Source organism: Ananas comosus, linkage group 1 (genome assembly GCF_001540865.1).
Source record: "Ananas comosus cultivar F153 linkage group 1, ASM154086v1, whole genome shotgun sequence".
NCBI classification, from domain to species: Eukaryota; Viridiplantae; Streptophyta; class Magnoliopsida; order Poales; family Bromeliaceae; genus Ananas; species Ananas comosus.
In genome coordinates, this window is record NC_033621.1 from 15975742 (window position 1) to 15984644 (window position 8903).

Genomic DNA, 8903 nt, shown 5'->3' on the forward strand with positions numbered 1-8903 from the left:
TACTGTCGACGCTTTTGAGTTTTTGTTAACATCGGCCCTTGGCACCTGGCCGATGGTTTGACTTCAACTTCATGTCATTCATCCATTGGCACATTCGCCGGTACCTTTACTGTCTTCAAATGGTTTTTCAAAATTTCTCTTCTCTCCCAAGGTCTCGGCCAGGGCTGAATGTCGAATCGTTGACTAATCTCCGACCGAGGAATTCTATGTCTCCCTCGATCATTCCCTCGAATTTCGGTTTTGATCTCGGCATCATTTGATGTTGCCACTGTGGCCGATATTCAGGAATTCTTGGCTTGGTGCCGAAGTGTCTACCTTGGTAGTCCCATTGGCTTTGACGCTCGCCACGCCTGTTATTGTAATAATCATGCAGAATCTTCTGCATCAACATGTCTTGTTTGCGTTGAACCGATTTGACTTCCGGTTCAGTGTCGTTGGAGGCCTCGTCTTAGCCTTCTTCTTATTGATCTTCACCATCAGGAATGTCATCCCATTCCTCGGGGAACGCCATCAACTCATTCCACTCGTTGCCTCTTTTCTTGGCATTAACAATGGCTTCCCAATCTTTCTTCGTCATTTCGGCCTTGTACCTTACGCAAAGCCGAAGATGTTTTTTGGCATGTGCCACGTTGTCTGCGGTCACCTGGTCCGCAGTCTCTTTTCCTTTAACATTCACCATATTGACCTGAAAAGGAAACGAACTTCTGTTAATTACCTTATTTTGATTTTCTTGGTCAGCTAATATGAGTCGACCCTCGTCTATTTCTTCTTGAATCTGCCTTTTTGCAGTCGCTTTTCCTTTTCCTTTCATGTTCACGGCGTTGACCTGTGATGGAAAATGATTCTTATCAATTTTCATATTTTTGTTTTCTTGGTCGGCAAAGATGAGCCGACCTTCGTTTATCTCTTTTTGTATCTGCCTTTTGAAAGCAGTACACTCACTAGTCTTATGGCTCCATGAATGGTGCCACTTATAATATCTTCTGCATTTTAGTTCTTCTGCCGGAGGTATAGTTTGACCTTCCTGTAGTTTGATTCGTCCATCCTTTAGCAACCGATCAAAAATCAGATCGGTCTTTGCTATATCAAATGAATAATTAAATGCAGACACATGTGCTTTCGCCTCTCTTGACTTGGCGGGTTTTAACAAAGTACATTTGTATGGTTGATTATTTCTCACCATCTCGGCAGCACAGATTTCGGCTTCATCAGCCGAATCCTCATTATCTTCAGACGAATTCGGCTCTTCATGAGCCGAAGACTCTTCAAGGAAAGAGATATTTTTCTCCTTTCCTTTGCTCCAATCTTTGTTTCGGCTCCATCTGAGCCGATCTTTATTGTTACCTTTTCGAAATTGCTCGTATTGAGCAACTCGAACTCCCAAATCAAAAAGATTTGAAAAAAATTTATCTTCAAAATGATCTTTAATTTTAAAATGCATACCGTTGAATGCCATTTTGGCAAACTCCGATTCCGGCATTCTCACGAAACAACGGCTTCGAGCAGTTTTGAATCGATTCAAATATTCATCAACCGATTCTCCTGTTCTTTGTTTGAATTAAGCCAGATCTGCAACTGATAGTTCTGGCTCAGTTCTATAAAACTGTTCATGAAATTTACCTTCTAACTCGTCCCAGTCTCGGATGGAGTTAGCAGGTAAACTCGTGTACCAAGTGAAAGCCGTCTTAGTCAATGAGGTATTAAATAACCTCAACTTTAAAAACGGATTTGCCGCGGCCTCACGGCACTAAGCTGTAAACCGCGCAACGTGCTCGACCGTATTTTCGGTCTCGTCGCCGGAAAATTTGTCAAACTTCGGCATATTCCAATTTGCCGGATATGGGTATTCTGTCACGCCCCGAGCCCGCCTCTTTGGTCGGATTCGGCACGCCAACAGACCGCCGAACGGACAGGGTTTTCCCTGTACCGCAGACATAGTCTCCCCTGTACATTCAAGGCGTCACAATCCATACAAAGCGCGAGGTTCCAAACAGGAACAATACTCAACAACGATTGTATAAGGAAGGTATCAAACAACATAACACATCCTATGTTATTACAAGCATTCCCATTAGACTCATTTTTTTACATCACACTTGCATATTACAATTTACATCATATTATTCATTCTTTGATTCATACATCCAAATACAATCAAGTTCTTTCAATTATTGCATTCTTGGTTCTTTTCATTTTTATACCCCTAAGTAGCCGACTCGGGATACTGCTATCTGGTCTCGGTGGTAGGGCGCTAAATACGGAGCTACGCCCTTGCCTCGCGCCGCCGCGCCGCTCACGTGCGAATCTGTAACACCCCAAAATAACGTGGGGTGAGAACCAACTCCATGGTTCCCAGTGGGTACGGCCACCCAAGGAAAAAGCTCGACCGATAGGTCCAAGGAGCCACTGCAATCATGTTAGTCCAAAAACATCTACAGATATATATATCATCATGTAATTATGCAACTAACAGATAACATACCTCACGAATATGCAATATGCAAATCATGCAACTCATGAAAGTAGATTATTGAGTCTACTCTTTATTCTTAACCATTCTTTACTCTTAGCCAATCTTTATTGCTAATCATTCTTTACATTATTAGCTATTCCTTAGCGTGTGCTATTCTTTGACATTAATCGTTCTTTATTCTTTAGTCTTTAGTCTTTATTCTTTATTCTTTATTCTTTATTCTTTACTAAGAGTACTCACACCTTAGCTATATTAGTCTCATTTGCCATTCTTTCTTATGGTTACATTACCTTACCCAACTATGCCACTCGACTCGGTCTTGAGTCAATCAACTGCGGATAGTCCGCGCTCTGTCAGGCTCGAGGTGAAGGAACTATTACATGCACCTCAGCCTTAAATCCTCTCGACTGTAGGTCTGCCACGGGCTGAGGAATGCCATCAAACCCCAGACCACAAGTCTCTCGAGCTCTAGCTCATGACATACCGGGCGAGGAGAACCAATATACCCGTTGAATCACTGTCGGGCGAGGAAAACCAACATACCCACAGTTATGATTCACTTGCGCTCGGTCACAAGCCTTATCCGCTGCACTAGCAGCCTTCATTCCTAGGGATTCCGGAATCCACATTCACATCTCTAGGGTTGGTCTCACCCTATAGTATCGACCTATCTAGGTCCAAGCCTTTACTCAACCTAAGTTAATACTTTAGGTTCGTTGCTTTCATACTCATAGCCTAGGTTGTTAACACTAGGTCCATTATTCTTTTCTACCTAGGTTCACTTGACTCTAGGTTCTTTACCTTTATTTCACAACCTATGTTCTCTAACATTAGGTTTACTGCCTTTCTCGTTAACCTATGTTTATTAACACTAGGTTCATTATCACTCTTGTTCAACCTATGTCCTTGACGCTAGGTTCATTGTCATTCTTGTTCAACCTATGTTTATTAACACTAGGTTCAATGCCACTCGATCTATGTGTATATATATATATGTCCACATGCACATGTCATATACTTAACATCTTTACATTAGGATCTCCACAACATGCTTATCATACATTCTCTTTAGCATTCTTATTTCATATCTATATGCATTCTTACATTAACATTTCTACGCATGCAACATGACTAACATATGTCATTTACTTTATGCTTTCCACTTAACATTATTCACACTATGTCATTATGCATTACTTAGCATTCTCGCACTACGACCATATGCATTGTTGGGTAGCCCACATCGTATCCTTTTCATGCATTTATACATTCTATCATTATTTACCATTACATGCATCAACATGAAACCATTACTCTTAGACATAGAGGCGACCTAGTCGCTTCGGTAAACACAACTCACCTTAAATTGCTCTCCGATTGCTTGTCGTTACTTCAATCGGCCTCCCGCGGCACACGTGACCCGGTTCCGCCCGAACTCTTGTGCGACCACCCGAACGGCCACCAATCCGCGATCCGTCTGTTCGGGAGTTCATTCCCCGACACCGCGATGCTCCCGATCCGTTTTCATGATTTTTGGAGGCTTATCCTGCGGGCTGCGGCTATCTGTACCAAAACAGACTGTTTCGTCAATAACTTCGCGTACACTCGTCGGATTGTCGAACCGAGCGCACCAACGCGTTCGTTATATCCCCAATTAGGTTTGTATAGGGTAAATTGAGATCAAAACCCCTCACAAGCAAAAGCCCTCTTTTGGAGCCCTAATATGCAACTATTGCAAAATCCATCATTAGAGCTTTGCATTCAAGCTTTACTCATCTATTTAGCATGCTAGGTTCTCTCTAAATCCATTCTTAGAGCATATAACCATAGCCATGAAGATCTACCATTAGAGCTTCAGGAAGCTTACCTCAAGAAGCTTGCTCCATTGCAAGGAGGAAGAAGATGAGGATGACTTTCTCCTCCTTGTCTTCTTCTCTTCTTCTCTTTTCTTCTCTTCTCCTTCCTCTTTTCCTTTCTAGAGAGAGAGAGATGGAAGGTTTGGGGATGATACGGTGAGGGAAAGAGAGAAAGAGAGAGAGGTTCTACTCCTCTCTATACACTTAACCCATGCACAAAATGCCCACAAGTCCCTCAACAATTTTCTTCTTGCATCAGCCCAAACTGGGCATTTTCGGGGCTCAGGGACTGGTCCTTGGACTTGAGGGACCGGTCCCCGTAGGGTCCAAAATTCCAGCATTTAGGACTTAGCCAAATTTTTAGCTTTTTCACCGTTTTCGCTCCGTTTTCGCTCGTTTGACATCCGATTCGTTTCAATTCGAATCGAGACTCTCCAAACATATTTTCGAGCGTATTTTCATCATCTTTTCATCCACACTAATGCCAGATTTAGCTCATGATCCAACATAACCTTTCGGGTTCCGTTTTCGCACCTACGCGCACCGAAACACCCGATTACTCCAGAACTTCACAGAACTTCACCGGGACCATTCCAACGGCTTTCTAAGCTAACATTCATCGTAACTTCATGAATTAGAAGTTCGGTATATTACATATTCTACATCTATATTTGCGGGTATGGTGACCTGAATACGGGCCGCATTGTCGGCCTTGCGCTTACTCCGAAAGTATTCCGGATGGCTTCTTCTATTTGCGCATAAATCTCGTTATTAATCCTCTGTAAAGGGGCTTGCGCTGGTGCTGGGTTCGGTGGTTGTGGCGCACTGAGATTTTGCACAAAAGGATTAACCCCTTGTGCATTTGGAGCCTGCCTCATAGCCCCTACATTTTGGGGCTGGTACGCTGCTACCGGTGGAGGCGGTGGCAGCCCCCAATCTATCTCTGGCTGTTGACCGGTATTAACTACAGCCGGTCTATAAGTGGCTTGATATGGTGCCCCCTGGTATTGAGGCTGACCATTAACCGGTGTTGTAGTTTTTTGTAACACTAGTGCCATCATAGGCGTTTGTAAATCTAATGTTGGCTGATCATTCTGAGTCAACAATTGCCCTATTCGGGCTATGTTCTCATTAGAGGCCGTGATTGCGGCCAATACGACATCCAGCCCTGCAGTACTTGCATGACAATTTTGGTCCAAAACTTGTAGGACCCGAGTCATTTGTCCAAGTGCTTGAGCCAGGCTAGGCTCTTGTTGGCCTGATTGACCACTGGTCTCACCTTCAGCAGGTAAGACTGCTTTGCGCTCTACAACATTCTCTGAATTACTGGGCTGTTCACTCCCAGAATTTCTAGGAATAGCCCTATTATGAAGATTCATGGCGTTATCATCAGCCATACTTTATAAAAAATGTAAAATTTACCTTATATTAGCGTCCCACCGGGCGTGCCAAAAATTGTTGGAAGCCGAATTTTTCGACCCTTGATCCGGTCAAAGATCCTCCTAGGGAAGCGCGTCAGGGTGAGGAACGGCTGCGGATAGTGACCCTCGAAGTTTGCGCCCTTTGATCAGTCAAGCGATTCGGTCGATGAGAGATCCAATCAACCGGGTCCGAAAGCTCTTTTCACTCTTCGGTTCGGCTGGATGAGCCGAATATACAGGAGAAAATAGAATTTCGACTAAGAGATGAGCCGAATGGCTAATACAGCACAAAAACCGGTCGGCCTGAAGAGCCGAACACTGCCTTCTATTGAAGTAGAACGGGAAAAGTACAGAAAAAAAGGGGTTTAGCCTACAGCGGAGTGATGCCCAAAGGGCAGACAAACTCCAGGATGTTAAGTTACAAGAACTACTCCTAGAGAAAAACAGTAAATGCAGGAAAGAAAGATGTAGGAAACTAAGAGTGGTCTTTTGTTCGCAGAGGCAAAGACCTCTTTTTAGGGTATTATTATCTTATTTATAAATAACCCCCTCGGTCAGTTATTGCTCTTACACGATCGGCCACTATCTCCTCATATTCCGAACCACATCTAGCCGATCGAAACCACATGTAACTGCTTACGGTTATCGTAACTTCTTCAATTGGCACGATTTGTTTTCCTTTACACTTTTCCGGTGCTCCCGGTGCACGACCGAATAGATGCTTTTGAAGGGAATACTAGCACCGATCCTGTCCGTGCCTAATTGGCTCAACAGGCGCACTCAAATAAGTCAAAACTAAAGTTCTGGCAATTTAAGGCGCCCAGAAATGGTTTAGGGAGCCCAAATCCTGTGTGCTATTTTGTATGAGATGCTGAAGTCATTTCGGACCCTGTTTAGGGCACCTCGAAGTTAGGCCCGAAAGTTCACCTCGTGAATATCGATTGTGTTCACACGTGGGTGTGGTAGGTTAGATCCGTCGGACCATTTTAGGGCACACCAGACCACCGAACGAAGAACCCGAGGGCTGAGTTGTGTAGGTTGGAAGTTCTCGGGGCCCGGTTCTGGGCGCCCGAATCTTGGGTTTCCTACAATAGTACAGGTTAGTACAGGTTGTTCTCAATGCTTATTGCATCTAACCTATACTTGTAACACTCCACATCCCTCGTAAATCGTGCCGAGTTCCGTCAAAACGAGCGGAACGCGGAATTGAACGAGTTAAAGTGGACCCTAAGTGTATTGGAGTTCATAAACGGAGCAAAAAGGGACCCGAAGAGCAAATTTGGAAATCTGGCTAAGTCCTAGATTTTGAGCTCTCGGGGACCGGTCCCTGAAGGAGAGACCGGTCCCCGTGCGCGTAGCCTGCCAGGAAATCCTGAGGCATCCGGTCCTTGGTGGTGAGACCGGTCCTCGGGAGACCGGTCCCTGACGGGCAGACCGGTCCCTCGCTGCGTAACAGCCGAAAATTCGAAAAATTTGGCTAAGTCCTGGAAAACCCCCGTTCGGGAACCGGTCCCTGGTCGGGAAGACCGGTCCTCGAAGGCGAAAACTGCCCAGTCTGGGCAGTTCAAGTGGAAACAAGTGGAGGGACTTAAGTGCAATTGTTACAATACTATATATGGCCCAACCCCTCTCTCCCACAGCCATTTCTCTCCTCCTCTCTCATTTTCTCTCTTTCTCTCTCTAGAACTCCTCTAGAACTTGGAGAAGAAGAAGAAGAAGTTGGAGAAGAAAGTGGATTTTGGAGGCTTTGGAGGTTCTAGGAGCTCTCCAACAAGGGGATTCTTGGTGGAGCTTGGGCTAAGGTGAGTTTTTGGTAGAAATGAGTCTAGGGCTTGGTTTTAATCCCTATGTTTTGGAGCTTTTGGTTGTTTTTGGCCATGGGAGCCTCCTATATGCCTTGAACTCCATGAAACCCATGAGAGCTCAAGTGCTCTCATGGTGGTTGGGTAGGGTTTGTCATGGAAGCCCTAGGGTTGGTACCAAAGGTCTAGAAACCTTGTTAGGATGCTTCTTAGATGATCCTATGCTATTCTTTGCGTAGGGTTGGGATCGATTCATGGAAAACCCTAAATGGCAATATCAGGGCTTGAATTTGGGGTTTTTGCCCTAGGATTTTTCGGGGACAAATTGACCCTGTAGAAACCTAATTGGGGGTGCCCTAAATAAGTTGGACAACTTCGTTTAATATTTCGAAAATGCTAGAGTATAGTTCATGTACAAAAAGGCCTAATGTGGCACTATTTTGATTATAGGGCACGGAATCGGCTTTCGTAAAGTGCGGGGGCCTTAATATTCTACACCCACACGACCAATAGAGGTGGGGGGTGCACGCCGGAATCGTTGGATTCCCCTCTATGTCTGTTTTCTCTATTCTTGAGCATATATATATATATACCCATTCATGCATAGTAGGGTAGCTACATGTGGAACTTGGTTTGACTGCATTTGTATGCTTCTAACGTACTTGAACATAGAGAATGATACAACCAAAATGGACATGTGTGATTGGACCCTTAAGTTGTGTGAATGTAAGAATGGACTTGGATATTAGTAAACAAGGGTGTCATTGACATAGAAACAAGAATTGCATTGAGAGATGACCGTTGATTATAGTTTGACCCGTAATGACATGGTCGAAGATAAAGCCTTGAGAGTGCAAGAATAAATAGGTAGAGACCTATTGTGATATTGGCATTGTGACTAATGGCTATGAGTCCTCAAGATGAGGATTAGATCGATACTCACCTTTCGTCTTGGCTTGAGGGAGGTCGCTCCCCCTCGAGCGGTGCGCTCCGGAGTTGGTCACCACTGGGCGTGGTAAAGTCCCACCAGTTGACGGTCCCTAGGGAGGTTCGAGTCCCCCGTTATTAAGGGATTTTGGGTTGTGAGTTATTGGGGTTAACAGAGTTAACCGGTAAGATTGGGTAACAGTCAAAGTTTGATTATGATTGGAGCTTGCATGCATTTCCATTTTCGCATTGAAATTGTATATCTACTGACTCTTTCTTGCAGGCATAGTATTAGTTGCATCAGTAATGGTTACTTTTCTTCCTTTGAAATACTTATGCCTGGATAGACCTAGTGGGTAAGTCGGCGGGGTCGGATGCCGAGCCCACTGGGAACTTCGTTGTAGTTCTCACACCACTAACCCTA